The following is a 14,558-nucleotide window of genomic DNA, read 5'->3' on the forward strand; positions in this document are numbered from 1 at the left end:
CCAACTGGGGGAGGAACTGTGTTGTGAAAAACTGGAAAGACACAACAGGGAAACCCACGAGGTTCAGTGTCATACAGACTAGTGTCGCTTGACAGACAAAACTTGCAGTACAAGATTTCTAAAGATTCTTCACAATCACAGGAGTTACAGCCATCACACATCGGTGGGTTAACACTCACACACACAAAGAAAACCACATCGCCCAGCACAAAGAAGAAAACAAGACTTACACCAAGTTGAGAGCACTTTGCCGCTGGGGGAACGGAATCACGACTGTCTTCGATATTGACGCCAGGCTTTCCCTACACAAGGCCAGAACCAGACCGTGAAAAGATGGCTCCGGGATGCCCGCGCTGCTCAGGTCGAGCCCGTTATGCCAAAGCAGCCTGTGGCGGGCAATGAAAACTCAAGCAGCCAGTGTGTCTGCTTCCTGGTCTGCAAAGGCTCTCCAGGAAAATCTCTCTTGCGCTTCTGCTGAACTGCTGCTTCATCTACACAGGGGCCCCCGCCTTCTTAATCAAGGAGTCCAATGGCAGCATTAGTCGCAAGTGCTCGTCAGTTCCCACACAGTCGGGGAGGAGCCCGGGACTTGATGAGGACAACGACAGCCAGCTTGGCATTGTTTTCCTCGGCACCTATCAATTATCACAGCAGGGTGTGACGTCCCCGGGGCGTGGGGTGTGAGTGAGGGACAGGAAGCAAGCAAGAGACAGAGGAAGTCAAGAGCCACCACACCCTGTTGCTTGCCAGTAATCACACAACTATGGCCCTCAGCTGATACCCCTTTACAAGTGGGAGACCCTGCTCCGAGTCCAGCCCGAGTGCAAAAGGAGGGCAAAAGGCCCCAGCGAGATTTGAACTCGCGACCCCTGGTTTACAAGACCAGTGCTCTAACCCCTGAGCTATGGAGCCACGAGGCTCCAGGTCCTGACTCACGCGCACACAAACGTACCGAGTCAAGCAGCTGGCAACATGAGGGAGACACGGTGCCCGGCTCAGCTACACAGCGGAGAGAGCAGAGAAAGGACGCCACGGCGAAGCTGAAGTCTTGCACAGGCCCATGGAAGACACCGAAGATCACCAAGGGAATCAACAGTCGCCCCAGCTCTTGTGTGGTTCCATGGTGTAATGGTTAGCACTCTGGACTCTGAATCCAGCGATCTGAGTTCAAATCTCGGTGGAACCTTTTGTGGGTGACATTGGAATTGGTGTCTGGAATGCCAAACGGGAATTCCCGCTGAAATAAACGGGGTGGGGGGAAAAAAGCCACGCTTCCCAGACCAGGAACTGAACTTGGGCCGCAGCGGTGAGAGTGCCGAATCCTAACCACTAGACCACCAGGGACACAGGGAAAGGCCCTCTCCCATCTGTGGCGTGCCCGCAGCGCGACCGACGTCGGCTCTTAAAGCGGGGCCGAGCTCGGCAATCTTGAATTGAGACAGAGACTCATCCACCCGCGATTTTAAAACTGCAGTAACCCGTTGAAGACACGACCCCGCCTGCCGTCGTCACTTAGATCTAACCCGTAAAAGAATCACTGCTACAACAGCTTCCGCGACGCAATGGTCAGCCACCTGGGGGAGGAACCGTGGTGTGAATGACTGGAAAGACAACAGGGAAACCCACGAGGTTCAGTGTCATACAGACTAGTGTCGCTTGACAGAAAATGAAATCACAAGTAGCCAGTGTGTCTGTAAAGGCTCTCCAGGAAAATTTCTCACGCTTCTGCTGAACTGCTGCTTCATCTACGCAGGGGCCCCCGCCTTCTTAATCAAGGAGTCCAATGGCAGCATTTGTCGCAAGTGCTCGTCAGTTCCCACACAGTCGGGGAAGAGCCCGGGACTTGATGAGGACAACGACAGCCAGCTTGGCATTGTTTTCCTCGGCACCTATCAATTATCACAGCAGGGTATGACGTCCCCGGGGCGTGGGGTGTGAGTGAGGGACAGGAAGCAGGCAAGAGACAGAGAAAGCCAAGAGCCACCACACCCTGTTGCTTGCCAGTATTCACACAATTACGGCCCTCAGCTGATACCCCTTTACAAGCGGGAGACCCTGCTCCGCGTCCAGCCCGAGTGCAAAAGGCCCCGGCGAGATTTGAACTCGCGACCCCTGGTTTACAAGACCAGTGCTCTAACCCCTGAACTATGGAGCCACGAGGCTCCAGACCCTGACTCACGCACACACAAACGTACCGAGTCACGCAGCTGGCTACATGTGGGAGACACGGTGCCCGGCTCAGCTACACAATGGAGAAAGCAAAGAAAGGACGCCACGGCGAAGCTGAAGTCTTGCACAGGCCCATGGACGTCGCCCCAGCTCTCGTGTGGTTCCATGGTGTAATGGTTAGCACTCTGGGCTTTGAATCCAGCGATCCGAGTTCAAGTCTCGGTGGAACCTGTTGTGGGTGACATTGAAATCGGGACCTGTGTATGGGATCGTGGGCTGCTTTCCTTGCGTGCTCTGCTGTGGGCAAAGAAACCTGCTTTTACTCATCAGCCTTTCTAGGACCTGCAAGATATCACCCACTACTGCAGACGATTGAGTGTACAGCAGACATGCGTGTATTTTATGACAGAGGTTCCTGCGTCGTCAAAATACCCGGAACACCTCCTCCGAGTTCAACGTCTTGCACGGCTCTAAGGGTAACAAACGGGGTGTGGGAAAAAAGGCCACACTTCCCTGACCGGGAATCGAACCCGGGCCGCGGCGGTGAGAGCGCTGAATCCTAACCACTAGACCACCAGGGACACGGGGAAAAGCCCTCTCCCGTCTGTGGCGTGCCCGCAGTGCGACCGACGTCGGCTCTGAAAGCGGGGCCAGGCTCGGCAATCTTTAATTGAGACAGAGACTCATCCACCAGCGATTTTAAAACTGCAGTAACCCGTTGAAGACACGACCCCGCCTGCCGTCGTCACTTAGATCTAACCTGCAAAAGAATCACTGCTACAACAGCTTCCGCGACACAATGGTCAGCCAACTGGGGGAGGAACTGTGTTGTGAAAAACTGGAAAGACACAACAGGGAAACCCACCAGGTTCAGTGTCATACAGACTAGTGTCGCTTGACAGACAAAACTTGCAGTACAAGATTTCTAAAGATTCTTCACAATCACAGGAGTTACAGCCATCACACATCGGTGGGTTAACACTCACACACACAAAGAAAACCACATCGCCCAGCACAAAGAAGAAAACAAGACTTACACCAAGTTGAGAGCACTTTGCCGCTGGGGGAACGGAATCACGACTGTCTTCGATATTGACGCCAGGCTTTCCCTACACAAGGCCAGAACCAGACCGTGAAAAGATGGCTCCGGGATGCCCGCGCTGCTCAGGTCGAGCCCGTTATGCCAAAGCAGCCTGTGGCGGGCAATGAAAACTCAAGCAGCCAGTGTGTCTGCTTCCTGGTCTGCAAAGGCTCTCCAGGAAAATCTCTCTTGCGCTTCTGCTGAACTGCTGCTTCATCTACACAGGGGCCCCCGCCTTCTTAATCAAGGAGTCCAATGGCAGCATTAGTCGCAAGTGCTCGTCAGTTCCCACACAGTCGGGGAGGAGCCCGGGACTTGATGAGGACAACGACAGCCAGCTTGGCATTGTTTTCCTCGGCACCTATCAATTATCACAGCAGGGTGTGACGTCCCCGGGGCGTGGGGTGTGAGTGAGGGACAGGAAGCAAGCAAGAGACAGAGGAAGTCAAGAGCCACCACACCCTGTTGCTTGCCAGTAATCACACAACTATGGCCCTCAGCTGATACCCCTTTACAAGTGGGAGACCCTGCTCCGAGTCCAGCCCGAGTGCAAAAGGAGGGCAAAAGGCCCCAGCGAGATTTGAACTCGCGACCCCTGGTTTACAAGACCAGTGCTCTAACCCCTGAGCTATGGAGCCACGAGGCTCCAGGTCCTGACTCACGCGCACACAAACGTACCGAGTCAAGCAGCTGGCAACATGAGGGAGACACGGTGCCCGGCTCAGCTACACAGCGGAGAGAGCAGAGAAAGGACGCCACGGCGAAGCTGAAGTCTTGCACAGGCCCATGGAAGACACCGAAGATCACCAAGGGAATCGACAGTCGCCCCGGCTCTTGTGTGGTTCCATGGTGTAATGGTTAGCACTCTGGACTCTGAATCCAGCGATCCGAGTTCAAATCTCGGTGGAACCTTTTGTGGGTGACATTGGAATTGGTGTCTGGAATGCCAAACGGGAATTCCCGCTGAAATAAACGGGGTGGGGGGAAAAAAGCCACGCTTCCCTGACCAGGAACTGAACTTGGGCCGCAGCGGTGAGAGTGCCGAATCCTAACCACTAGACCACCAGGGACACAGGGAAAGGCCCTCTCCCATCTGTGGCGTGCCCGCAGCGCGACCGACGTCGGCTCTTAAAGCGGGGCCGAGCTCGGCAATCTTGAATTGAGACAGAGACTCATCCACCCGCGATTTTAAAACTGCAGTAACCCGTTGAAGACACGACCCCGCCTGCCGTCGTCACTTAGATCTAACCCGTAAAAGAATCACTGCTACAACAGCTTCCGCGACGCAATGGTCAGCCACCTGGGGGAGGAACCGTGGTGTGAATGACTGGAAGGACACAACAGGGAAACCCACGAGGTTCAGTGTCATACAGACTAGTTTCGCTTGACAGAAAATGAAATCACAAGTAGCCAGTGTGTCTGTAAAGGCTCTCCAGGAAAATTTCTCACGCTTCTGCTGAACTGCTGCTTCATCTACGCAGGGGCCCCCGCCTTCTTAATCAAGGAGTCCAATGGCAGCATTTGTCGCAAGTGCTCGTCAGTTCCCACACAGTCGGGGAAGAGCCCGGGACTTGATGAGGACAACGACAGCCAGCTTGGCATTGTTTTCCTCGGCACCTATCAATTATCACAGCAGGGTATGACGTCCCCGGGGCGTGGGGTGTGAGTGAGGGACAGGAAGCAGGCAAGAGACAGAGAAAGCCAAGAGCCACCACACCCTGTTGCTTGCCAGTATTCACACAATTACGGCCCTCAGCTGATACCCCTTTACAAGCGGGAGACCCTGCTCCGCGTCCAGCCCGAGTGCAAAAGGCCCCGGCGAGATTTGAACTCGCGACCCCTGGTTTACAAGGCCAGTGCTCTAACCCCTGAACTATGGAGCCACGAGGCTCCAGACCCTGACTCACGCACACACAAACGTACCGAGTCACGCAGCTGGCTACATGTGGGAGACACGGTGCCCGGCTCAGCTACACAATGGAGAAAGCAAAGAAAGGACGCCACGGCGAAGCTGAAGTCTTGCACAGGCCCATGGACGTCGCCCCAGCTCTCGTGTGGTTCCATGGTGTAATGGTTAGCACTCTGGGCTTTGAATCCAGCGATCCGAGTTCAAGTCTCGGTGGAACCTGTTGTGGGTGACATTGAAATCAGGACCTGTGTATGGGATCGTGGGCTGCTTTCCTTGCGTGCTCTGCTGTGGGCAAAGAAACCTGCTTTTACTCATCAGCCTTTCTAGGACCTGCAAGATATCACCCACTACTGCAGACGATTGAGTGTACAGCAGACATGCGTGTATTTTATGACAGAGGTTCCTGCGTCGTCAAAATACCCGGAACACCTCCTCCGAGTTCAACGTCTTGCACGGCTCTAAGGGTAACAAACGGGGTGTGGGAAAAAAGGCCACACTTCCCTGACCGGGAATCGAACCCGGGCTGCGGCGGTGAGAGCGCCGAATCCTAACCACTAGACCACCAGGGACACGGGGAAAAGCCCTCTCCCGTCTGTGGCGTGCCCGCAGTGCGACCGACGTCGGCTCTGAAAGCGGGGCCAAGCTCGGCAATCTTTAATTGAGACAGAGACTCATCCACCAGCGATTTTAAAACTGCAGTAACCCGTTGAAGACACGACCCCGCCTGCCGTCGTCACTTAGATCTAACCCGCAAAAGAATCACTGCTACAACAGCTTCCGCGACACAATGGTCAGCCAACTGGGGGAGGAACTGTGTTGTGAAAAACTGGAAAGACACAACAGGGAAACCCACCAGGTTCAGTGTCATACAGACTAGTGTCGCTTGACAGACAAAACTTGCAGTACAAGATTTCTAAAGATTCTTCACAATCACAGGAGTTATAGCCATCACACATCGGTGGGTTAACACTCACACACACAAAGAAAACCACATCGCCCAGCACAAAGAAGAAAACAAGACTTACACCAAGTTGAGAGCACTTTGCCGCTGGGGGAACGGAATCACGACTGTCTTCGATATTGACGCCAGGCTTTCCCTACACAAGGCCAGAACCAGACCGTGAAAAGATGGCTCCGGGATGCCCGCGCTGCTCAGGTCGAGCCCGTTATGCCAAAGCAGCCTGTGGCGGGCAATGAAAACTCAAGCAGCCAGTGTGTCTGCTTCCTGGTCTGCAAAGGCTCTCCAGGAAAATCTCTCTTGCGCTTCTGCTGAACTGCTGCTTCATCTACACAGGGGCCCCCGCCTTCTTAATCAAGGAGTCCAATGGCAGCATTAGTCGCAAGTGCTCGTCAGTTCCCACACAGTCGGGGAGGAGCCCGGGACTTGATGAGGACAACGACAGCCAGCTTGGCATTGTTTTCCTCGGCACCTATCAATTATCACAGCAGGGTGTGACGTCCCCGGGGCGTGGGGTGTGAGTGAGGGACAGGAAGCAAGCAAGAGACAGAGGAAGTCAAGAGCCACCACACCCTGTTGCTTGCCAGTAATCACACAACTATGGCCCTCAGCTGATACCCCTTTACAAGTGGGAGACCCTGCTCCGAGTCCAGCCCGAGTGCAAAAGGAGGGCAAAAGGCCCCAGTGAGAGTTGAACTCGCGACCCCTGGTTTACAAGACCAGTGCTCTAACCCCTGAGCTATGGAGCCACGAGGCTCCAGGTCCTGACTCACGCGCACACAAACGTACCGAGTCAAGCAGCTGGCAACATGAGGGAGACACGGTGCCCGGCTCAGCTACACAGCGGAGAGAGCAGAGAAAGGACGCCACGGCGAAGCTGAAGTCTTGCACAGGCCCATGGAAGACACCGAAGATCACCAAGGGAATCGACAGTCGCCCCGGCTCTTGTGTGGTTCCATGGTGTAATGGTTAGCACTCTGGACTCTGAATCCAGCGATCCGAGTTCAAATCTCGGTGGAACCTTTTGTGGGTGACATTGGAATTGGTGTCTGGAATGCCAAACGGGAATTCCCGCTGAAATAAACGGGGTGGGGGGAAAAAAGCCACGCTTCCCTGACCAGGAACTGAACTTGGGCCGCAGCGGTGAGAGTGCCGAATCCTAACCACTAGACCACCAGGGACACAGGGAAAGGCCCTCTCCCATCTGTGGCGTGCCCGCAGCGCGACCGACGTCGGCTCTTAAAGCGGGGCCGAGCTCGGCAATCTTGAATTGAGACAGAGACTCATCCACCCGCGATTTTAAAACTGCAGTAACCCGTTGAAGACACGACCCCGCCTGCCGTCGTCACTTAGATCTAACCCGTAAAAGAATCACTGCTACAACAGCTTCCGCGACGCAATGGTCAGCCACCTGGGGGAGGAACCGTGGTGTGAATGACTGGAAGGACACAACAGGGAAACCCACGAGGTTCAGTGTCATACAGACTAGTTTCGCTTGACAGAAAATGAAATCACAAGTAGCCAGTGTGTCTGTAAAGGCTCTCCAGGAAAATTTCTCACGCTTCTGCTGAACTGCTGCTTCATCTACGCAGGGGCCCCCGCCTTCTTAATCAAGGAGTCCAATGGCAGCATTTGTCGCAAGTGCTCGTCAGTTCCCACACAGTCGGGGAAGAGCCCGGGACTTGATGAGGACAACGACAGCCAGCTTGGCATTGTTTTCCTCGGCACCTATCAATTATCACAGCAGGGTATGACGTCCCCGGGGCGTGGGGTGTGAGTGAGGGACAGGAAGCAGGCAAGAGACAGAGAAAGCCAAGAGCCACCACACCCTGTTGCTTGCCAGTATTCACACAATTACGGCCCTCAGCTGATACCCCTTTACAAGCGGGAGACCCTGCTCCGCGTCCAGCCCGAGTGCAAAAGGCCCCGGCGAGATTTGAACTCGCGACCCCTGGTTTACAAGGCCAGTGCTCTAACCCCTGAACTATGGAGCCACGAGGCTCCAGACCCTGACTCACGCACACACAAACGTACCGAGTCACGCAGCTGGCTACATGTGGGAGACACGGTGCCCGGCTCAGCTACACAATGGAGAAAGCAAAGAAAGGACGCCACGGCGAAGCTGAAGTCTTGCACAGGCCCATGGACGTCGCCCCAGCTCTCGTGTGGTTCCATGGTGTAATGGTTAGCACTCTGGGCTTTGAATCCAGCGATCCGAGTTCAAGTCTCGGTGGAACCTGTTGTGGGTGACATTGAAATCGGGACCTGTGTATGGGATCGTGGGCTGCTTTCCTTGCGTGCTCTGCTGTGGGCAAAGAAACCTGCTTTTACTCATCAGCCTTTCTAGGACCTGCAAGATATCACCCACTACTGCAGACGATTGAGTGTACAGCAGACATGCGTGTATTTTATGACAGAGGTTCCTGCGTCGTCAAAATACCCGGAACACCTCCTCCGAGTTCAACGTCTTGCACGGCTCTAAGGGTAACAAACGGGGTGTGGGAAAAAAGGCCACACTTCCCTGACCGGGAATCGAACCCGGGCCGCGGCGGTGAGAGCGCTGAATCCTAACCACTAGACCACCAGGGACACGGGGAAAAGCCCTCTCCCGTCTGTGGCGTGCCCGCAGTGCGACCGACGTCGGCTCTGAAAGCGGGGCCAAGCTCGGCAATCTTTAATTGAGACAGAGACTCATCCACCAGCGATTTTAAAACTGCAGTAACGCGTTGAAGACACGACCCCGCCTGCCGTCGTCACTTAGATCTAACCCGCAAAAGAATCACTGCTACAACAGCTTCCGCGACACAATGGTCAGCCAACTGGGGGAGGAACTGTGTTGTGAAAAACTGGAAAGACACAACAGGGAAACCCACGAGGTTCAGTGTCATACAGACTAGTGTCGCTTGACAGACAAAACTTGCAGTACAAGATTTCTAAAGATTCTTCACAATCACAGGAGTTACAGCCATCACACATCGGTGGGTTAACACTCACACACACAAAGAAAACCACATCGCCCAGCACAAAGAAGAAAACAAGACTTACACCAAGTTGAGAGCACTTTGCCGCTGGGGGAACGGAATCACGACTGTCTTCGATATTGACGCCAGGCTTTCCCTACACAAGGCCAGAACCAGACCGTGAAAAGATGGCTCCGGGATGCCCGCGCTGCTCAGGTCGAGCCCGTTATGCCAAAGCAGCCTGTGGCGGGCAATGAAAACTCAAGCAGCCAGTGTGTCTGCTTCCTGGTCTGCAAAGGCTCTCCAGGAAAATCTCTCTTGCGCTTCTGCTGAACTGCTGCTTCATCTACACAGGGGCCCCCGCCTTCTTAATCAAGGAGTCCAATGGCAGCATTAGTCGCAAGTGCTCGTCAGTTCCCACACAGTCGGGGAGGAGCCCGGGACTTGATGAGGACAACGACAGCCAGCTTGGCATTGTTTTCCTCGGCACCTATCAATTATCACAGCAGGGTGTGACGTCCCCGGGGCGTGGGGTGTGAGTGAGGGACAGGAAGCAAGCAAGAGACAGAGGAAGTCAAGAGCCACCACACCCTGTTGCTTGCCAGTAATCACACAACTATGGCCCTCAGCTGATACCCCTTTACAAGTGGGAGACCCTGCTCCGAGTCCAGCCCGAGTGCAAAAGGAGGGCAAAAGGCCCCAGCGAGATTTGAACTCGCGACCCCTGGTTTACAAGACCAGTGCTCTAACCCCTGAGCTATGGAGCCACGAGGCTCCAGGTCCTGACTCACGCGCACACAAACGTACCGAGTCAAGCAGCTGGCAACATGAGGGAGACATGGTGCCCGGCTCAGCTACACAGCGGAGAGAGCAGAGAAAGGACGCCACGGCGAAGCTGAAGTCTTGCACAGGCCCATGGAAGACACCGAAGATCACCAAGGGAATCGACAGTCGCCCCGGCTCTTGTGTGGTTCCATGGTGTAATGGTTAGCACTCTGGACTCTGAATCCAGCGATCCGAGTTCAAATCTCGGTGGAACCTTTTGTGGGTGACATTGGAATTGGTGTCTGGAATGCCAAACGGGAATTCCCGCTGAAATAAACGGGGTGGGGGGAAAAAAGCCACGCTTCCCTGACCAGGAACTGAACTTGGGCCGCAGCGGTGAGAGTGCCGAATCCTAACCACTAGACCACCAGGGACACAGGGAAAGGCCCTCTCCCATCTGTGGCGTGCCCGCAGCGCGACCGACGTCGGCTCTTAAAGCGGGGCCGAGCTCGGCAATCTTGAATTGAGACAGAGACTCATCCACCCGCGATTTTAAAACTGCAGTAACCCGTTGAAGACACGACCCCGCCTGCCGTCGTCACTTAGATCTAACCCGTAAAAGAATCACTGCTACAACAGCTTCCGCGACGCAATGGTCAGCCACCTGGGGGAGGAACCGTGGTGTGAATGACTGGAAGGACACCACAGGGAAACCCACGAGGTTCAGTGTCATACAGACTAGTTTCGCTTGACAGAAAATGAAATCACAAGTAGCCAGTGTGTCTGTAAAGGCTCTCCAGGAAAATTTCTCACGCTTCTGCTGAACTGCTGCTTCATCTACGCAGGGGCCCCCGCCTTCTTAATCAAGGAGTCCAATGGCAGCATTTGTCGCAAGTGCTCGTCAGTTCCCACACAGTCGGGGAAGAGCCCGGGACTTGATGAGGACAACGACAGCCAGCTTGGCATTGTTTTCCTCGGCACCTATCAATTATCACAGCAGGGTATGACGTCCCCGGGGCGTGGGGTGTGAGTGAGGGACAGGAAGCAGGCAAGAGACAGAGAAAGCCAAGAGCCACCACACCCTGTTGCTTGCCAGTATTCACACAATTACGGCCCTCAGCTGATACCCCTTTACAAGCGGGAGACCCTGCTCCGCGTCCAGCCCGAGTGCAAAAGGCCCCGGCGAGATTTGAACTCGCGACCCCTGGTTTACAAGGCCAGTGCTCTAACCTCTGAACTATGGAGCCACGAGGCTCCAGACCCTGACTCACGCACACACAAACGTACCGAGTCACGCAGCTGGCTACATGTGGGAGACACGGTGCCCGGCTCAGCTACACAATGGAGAAAGCAAAGAAAGGACGCCACGGCGAAGCTGAAGTCTTGCACAGGCCCATGGACGTCGCCCCAGCTCTCGTCTGGTTCCATGGTGTAATGGTTAGCATTCTGGGCTTTGAATCCAGCGATCCGAGTTCAAGTCTTGGTGGAACCTGTTGTGGGTGACATTGAAATCGGGACCTGTGTATGGGATCGTGGGCTGCTTTCCTTGCGTGCTCTGCTGTGGGCAAAGAAACCTGCTTTTACTCATCAGCCTTTCTAGGACCTGCAAGATATCACCCACTACTGCAGACGATTGAGTGTACAGCAGACATGCGTGTATTTTATGACAGAGGTTCCTGCGTCGTCAAAATACCCGGAACACCTCCTCCGAGTTCAACGTCTTGCACGGCTCTAAGGGTAACAAACGGGGTGTGGGAAAAAAGGCCACACTTCCCTGACCGGGAATCGAACCCGGGCCGCGGCGGTGAGAGCGCCGAATCCTAACCACTAGACCACCAGGGACACGGGGAAAAGCCCTCTCCCGTCTGTGGCGTGCCCGCAGTGCGACCGACGTCGGCTCTGAAAGCGGGGCCAAGCTCGGCAATCTTTAATTGAGACAGAGACTCATCCACCAGCGATTTTAAAACTGCAGTAACGCGTTGAAGACACGACCCCGCCTGCCGTCGTCACTTAGATCTAACCCGCAAAAGAATCACTGCTACAACAGCTTCCGCGACACAATGGTCAGCCAACTGGGGGAGGAACTGTGTTGTGAAAAACTGGAAAGACACAACAGGGAAACCCACGAGGTTCAGTGTCATACAGACTAGTGTCGCTTGACAGACAAAACTTGCAGTACAAGATTTCTAAAGATTCTTCACAATCACAGGAGTTACAGCCATCACACATCGGTGGGTTAACACTCACACACACAAAGAAAACCACATCGCCCAGCACAAAGAAGAAAACAAGACTTACACCAACTTGAGAGCACTTTGCCGCTGGGGGAACGGAATCACGACTGTCTTCGATATTGACGCCAGGCTTTCCCTACACAAGGCCAGAACCAGACCGTGAAAAGATGGCTCCGGGATGCCCGCGCTGCTCAGGTCGAGCCCGTTATGCCAAAGCAGCCTGTGGCGGGCAATGAAAACTCAAGCAGCCAGTGTGTCTGCTTCCTGGTCTGCAAAGGCTCTCCAGGAAAATCTCTCTTGCGCTTCTGCTGAACTGCTGCTTCATCTACACAGGGGCCCCCGCCTTCTTAATCAAGGAGTCCAATGGCAGCATTAGTCGCAAGTGCTCGTCAGTTCCCACACAGTCGGGGAGGAGCCCGGGACTTGATGAGGACAACGACAGCCAGCTTGGCATTGTTTTCCTCGGCACCTATCAATTATCACAGCAGGGTGTGACGTCCCCGGGGCGTGGGGTGTGAGTGAGGGACAGGAAGCAAGCAAGAGACAGAGGAAGTCAAGAGCCACCACACCCTGTTGCTTGCCAGTAATCACACAACTATGGCCCTCAGCTGATACCCCTTTACAAGTGGGAGACCCTGCTCCGAGTCCAGCCCGAGTGCAAAAGGAGGGCAAAAGGCCCCAGCGAGATTTGAACTCGCGACCCCTGGTTTACAAGACCAGTGCTCTAACCCCTGAGCTATGGAGCCACGAGGCTCCAGGTCCTGACTCACGCGCACACAAACGTACCGAGTCAAGCAGCTGGCAACATGAGGGAGACACGGTGCCCGGCTCAGCTACACAGCGGAGAGAGCAGAGAAAGGACGCCACGGCGAAGCTGAAGTCTTGCACAGGCCCATGGAAGACACCGAAGATCACCAAGGGAATCGACAGTCGCCCCGGCTCTTGTGTGGTTCCATGGTGTAATGGTTAGCACTCTGGACTCTGAATCCAGCGATCCGAGTTCAAATCTCGGTGGAACCTTTTGTGGGTGACATTGGAATTGGTGTCTGGAATGCCAAACGGGAATTCCCGCTGAAATAAACGGGGTGGGGGGAAAAAAGCCACGCTTCCCTGACCAGGAACTGAACTTGGGCCGCAGCGGTGAGAGTGCCGAATCCTAACCACTAGACCACCAGGGACACAGGGAAAGGCCCTCTCCCATCTGTGGCGTGCCCGCAGCGCGACCGACGTCGGCTCTTAAAGCGGGGCCGAGCTCGGCAATCTTGAATTGAGACAGAGACTCATCCACCCGCGATTTTAAAACTGCAGTAACCCGTTGAAGACACGACCCCGCCTGCCGTCGTCACTTAGATCTAACCCGTAAAAGAATCACTGCTACAACAGCTTCCGCGACGCAATGGTCAGCCACCTGGGGGAGGAACCGTGGTGTGAATGACTGGAAGGACACAACAGGGAAACCCACGAGGTTCAGTGTCATACAGACTAGTTTCGCTTGACAGAAAATGAAATCACAAGTAGCCAGTGTGTCTGTAAAGGCTCTCCAGGAAAATTTCTCACGCTTCTGCTGAACTGCTGCTTCATCTACGCAGGGGCTCCCGCCTTCTTAATCAAGGAGTCCAATGGCAGCATTTGTCGCAAGTGCTCGTCAGTTCCCACACAGTCGGGGAAGAGCCCGGGACTTGATGAGGACAACGACAGCCAGCTTGGCATTGTTTTCCTCGGCACCTATCAATTATCACAGCAGGGTATGACGTCCCCGGGGCGTGGGGTGTGAGTGAGGGACAGGAAGCAGGCAAGAGACAGAGAAAGCCAAGAGCCACCACACCCTGTTGCTTGCCAGTATTCACACAATTACGGCCCTCAGCTGATACCCCTTTACAAGCGGGAGACCCTGCTCCGCGTCCAGCCCGAGTGCAAAAGGCCCCGGCGAGATTTGAACTCGCGACCCCTGGTTTACAAGGCCAGTGCTCTAACCCCTGAACTATGGAGCCACGAGGCTCCAGACCCTGACTCACGCACACACAAACGTACCGAGTCACGCAGCTGGCTACATGTGGGAGACACGGTGCCCGGCTCAGCTACACAATGGAGAAAGCAAAGAAAGGACGCCACGGCGAAGCTGAAGTCTTGCACAGGCCCATGGACGTCGCCCCAGCTCTCGTGTGGTTCCATGGTGTAATGGTTAGCACTCTGGGCTTTGAATCCAGCGATCCGAGTTCAAGTCTCGGTGGAACCTGTTGTGGGTGACATTGAAATCGGGACCTGTGTATGGGATCGTGGGCTGCTTTCCTTGCGTGCTCTGCTGTGGGCAAAGAAACCTGCTTTTACTCATCAGCCTTTCTAGGACCTGCAAGATATCACCCACTACTGCAGACGATTGAGTGTACAGCAGACATGCGTGTATTTTATGACAGAGGTTCCTGCGTCGTCAAAATACCCGGAACACCTCCTCCGAGTTCAACGTCTTGCACGGCTCTAAGGG

The 14,558-nt window shown here is 54.7% G+C and overlaps 24 non-coding genes across 24 annotated transcripts; 10 read left to right on the forward strand and 14 right to left on the reverse strand.

The window, feature by feature from the left end:
- Positions 1 to 839: 839 nt before the first annotated feature.
- trnat-ugu (transfer RNA threonine (anticodon UGU)) lies at positions 840 to 912 on the reverse strand. The gene has a single exon. It is a non-coding gene; the product is annotated as a tRNA-Thr (tRNA).
- A 202-nt stretch (positions 913 to 1,114) lies between these two features.
- Positions 1,115 to 1,186, forward strand: trnaq-cug (transfer RNA glutamine (anticodon CUG)). Its single transcript has one exon. It is a non-coding gene; the product is annotated as a tRNA-Gln (tRNA).
- An 896-nt stretch (positions 1,187 to 2,082) lies between these two features.
- trnat-ugu (transfer RNA threonine (anticodon UGU)) lies at positions 2,083 to 2,155 on the reverse strand. Its single transcript has one exon. It is a non-coding gene; the product is annotated as a tRNA-Thr (tRNA).
- A 173-nt stretch (positions 2,156 to 2,328) lies between these two features.
- On the forward strand, positions 2,329 to 2,400 carry trnaq-uug (transfer RNA glutamine (anticodon UUG)). Its single transcript has one exon. It is a non-coding gene; the product is annotated as a tRNA-Gln (tRNA).
- A 278-nt stretch (positions 2,401 to 2,678) lies between these two features.
- On the reverse strand, positions 2,679 to 2,750 carry trnae-cuc (transfer RNA glutamic acid (anticodon CUC)). The gene has a single exon. It is a non-coding gene; the product is annotated as a tRNA-Glu (tRNA).
- Positions 2,751 to 3,815: 1,065 nt separating this feature from the next.
- Positions 3,816 to 3,888, reverse strand: trnat-ugu (transfer RNA threonine (anticodon UGU)). Its single transcript has one exon. It is a non-coding gene; the product is annotated as a tRNA-Thr (tRNA).
- Positions 3,889 to 4,090: 202 nt separating this feature from the next.
- trnaq-cug (transfer RNA glutamine (anticodon CUG)) lies at positions 4,091 to 4,162 on the forward strand. Its single transcript has one exon. It is a non-coding gene; the product is annotated as a tRNA-Gln (tRNA).
- An 898-nt stretch (positions 4,163 to 5,060) lies between these two features.
- On the reverse strand, positions 5,061 to 5,133 carry trnat-ugu (transfer RNA threonine (anticodon UGU)). Its single transcript has one exon. It is a non-coding gene; the product is annotated as a tRNA-Thr (tRNA).
- Positions 5,134 to 5,306: 173 nt separating this feature from the next.
- trnaq-uug (transfer RNA glutamine (anticodon UUG)) lies at positions 5,307 to 5,378 on the forward strand. Its single transcript has one exon. It is a non-coding gene; the product is annotated as a tRNA-Gln (tRNA).
- Positions 5,379 to 5,656: 278 nt separating this feature from the next.
- trnae-cuc (transfer RNA glutamic acid (anticodon CUC)) lies at positions 5,657 to 5,728 on the reverse strand. The gene has a single exon. It is a non-coding gene; the product is annotated as a tRNA-Glu (tRNA).
- A 1,065-nt stretch (positions 5,729 to 6,793) lies between these two features.
- Positions 6,794 to 6,866, reverse strand: trnat-ugu (transfer RNA threonine (anticodon UGU)). Its single transcript has one exon. It is a non-coding gene; the product is annotated as a tRNA-Thr (tRNA).
- A 202-nt stretch (positions 6,867 to 7,068) lies between these two features.
- On the forward strand, positions 7,069 to 7,140 carry trnaq-cug (transfer RNA glutamine (anticodon CUG)). Its single transcript has one exon. It is a non-coding gene; the product is annotated as a tRNA-Gln (tRNA).
- An 898-nt stretch (positions 7,141 to 8,038) lies between these two features.
- trnat-ugu (transfer RNA threonine (anticodon UGU)) lies at positions 8,039 to 8,111 on the reverse strand. The gene has a single exon. It is a non-coding gene; the product is annotated as a tRNA-Thr (tRNA).
- A 173-nt stretch (positions 8,112 to 8,284) lies between these two features.
- Positions 8,285 to 8,356, forward strand: trnaq-uug (transfer RNA glutamine (anticodon UUG)). Its single transcript has one exon. It is a non-coding gene; the product is annotated as a tRNA-Gln (tRNA).
- Positions 8,357 to 8,634: 278 nt separating this feature from the next.
- trnae-cuc (transfer RNA glutamic acid (anticodon CUC)) lies at positions 8,635 to 8,706 on the reverse strand. Its single transcript has one exon. It is a non-coding gene; the product is annotated as a tRNA-Glu (tRNA).
- A 1,065-nt stretch (positions 8,707 to 9,771) lies between these two features.
- trnat-ugu (transfer RNA threonine (anticodon UGU)) lies at positions 9,772 to 9,844 on the reverse strand. Its single transcript has one exon. It is a non-coding gene; the product is annotated as a tRNA-Thr (tRNA).
- A 202-nt stretch (positions 9,845 to 10,046) lies between these two features.
- trnaq-cug (transfer RNA glutamine (anticodon CUG)) lies at positions 10,047 to 10,118 on the forward strand. Its single transcript has one exon. It is a non-coding gene; the product is annotated as a tRNA-Gln (tRNA).
- An 898-nt stretch (positions 10,119 to 11,016) lies between these two features.
- On the reverse strand, positions 11,017 to 11,089 carry trnat-ugu (transfer RNA threonine (anticodon UGU)). The gene has a single exon. It is a non-coding gene; the product is annotated as a tRNA-Thr (tRNA).
- Positions 11,090 to 11,262: 173 nt separating this feature from the next.
- Positions 11,263 to 11,334, forward strand: trnaq-uug (transfer RNA glutamine (anticodon UUG)). Its single transcript has one exon. It is a non-coding gene; the product is annotated as a tRNA-Gln (tRNA).
- A 278-nt stretch (positions 11,335 to 11,612) lies between these two features.
- Positions 11,613 to 11,684, reverse strand: trnae-cuc (transfer RNA glutamic acid (anticodon CUC)). The gene has a single exon. It is a non-coding gene; the product is annotated as a tRNA-Glu (tRNA).
- A 1,065-nt stretch (positions 11,685 to 12,749) lies between these two features.
- trnat-ugu (transfer RNA threonine (anticodon UGU)) lies at positions 12,750 to 12,822 on the reverse strand. Its single transcript has one exon. It is a non-coding gene; the product is annotated as a tRNA-Thr (tRNA).
- A 202-nt stretch (positions 12,823 to 13,024) lies between these two features.
- Positions 13,025 to 13,096, forward strand: trnaq-cug (transfer RNA glutamine (anticodon CUG)). The gene has a single exon. It is a non-coding gene; the product is annotated as a tRNA-Gln (tRNA).
- Positions 13,097 to 13,994: 898 nt separating this feature from the next.
- On the reverse strand, positions 13,995 to 14,067 carry trnat-ugu (transfer RNA threonine (anticodon UGU)). Its single transcript has one exon. It is a non-coding gene; the product is annotated as a tRNA-Thr (tRNA).
- A 173-nt stretch (positions 14,068 to 14,240) lies between these two features.
- On the forward strand, positions 14,241 to 14,312 carry trnaq-uug (transfer RNA glutamine (anticodon UUG)). The gene has a single exon. It is a non-coding gene; the product is annotated as a tRNA-Gln (tRNA).
- The last annotated feature ends 246 nt before the right edge of the window (positions 14,313 to 14,558 follow it).

The sequence above is a fragment of the Lepisosteus oculatus genome, chromosome 6 (assembly GCF_040954835.1).
Source record: "Lepisosteus oculatus isolate fLepOcu1 chromosome 6, fLepOcu1.hap2, whole genome shotgun sequence".
In the NCBI taxonomy this organism is placed as follows: domain Eukaryota; kingdom Metazoa; phylum Chordata; class Actinopteri; order Semionotiformes; family Lepisosteidae; genus Lepisosteus; species Lepisosteus oculatus.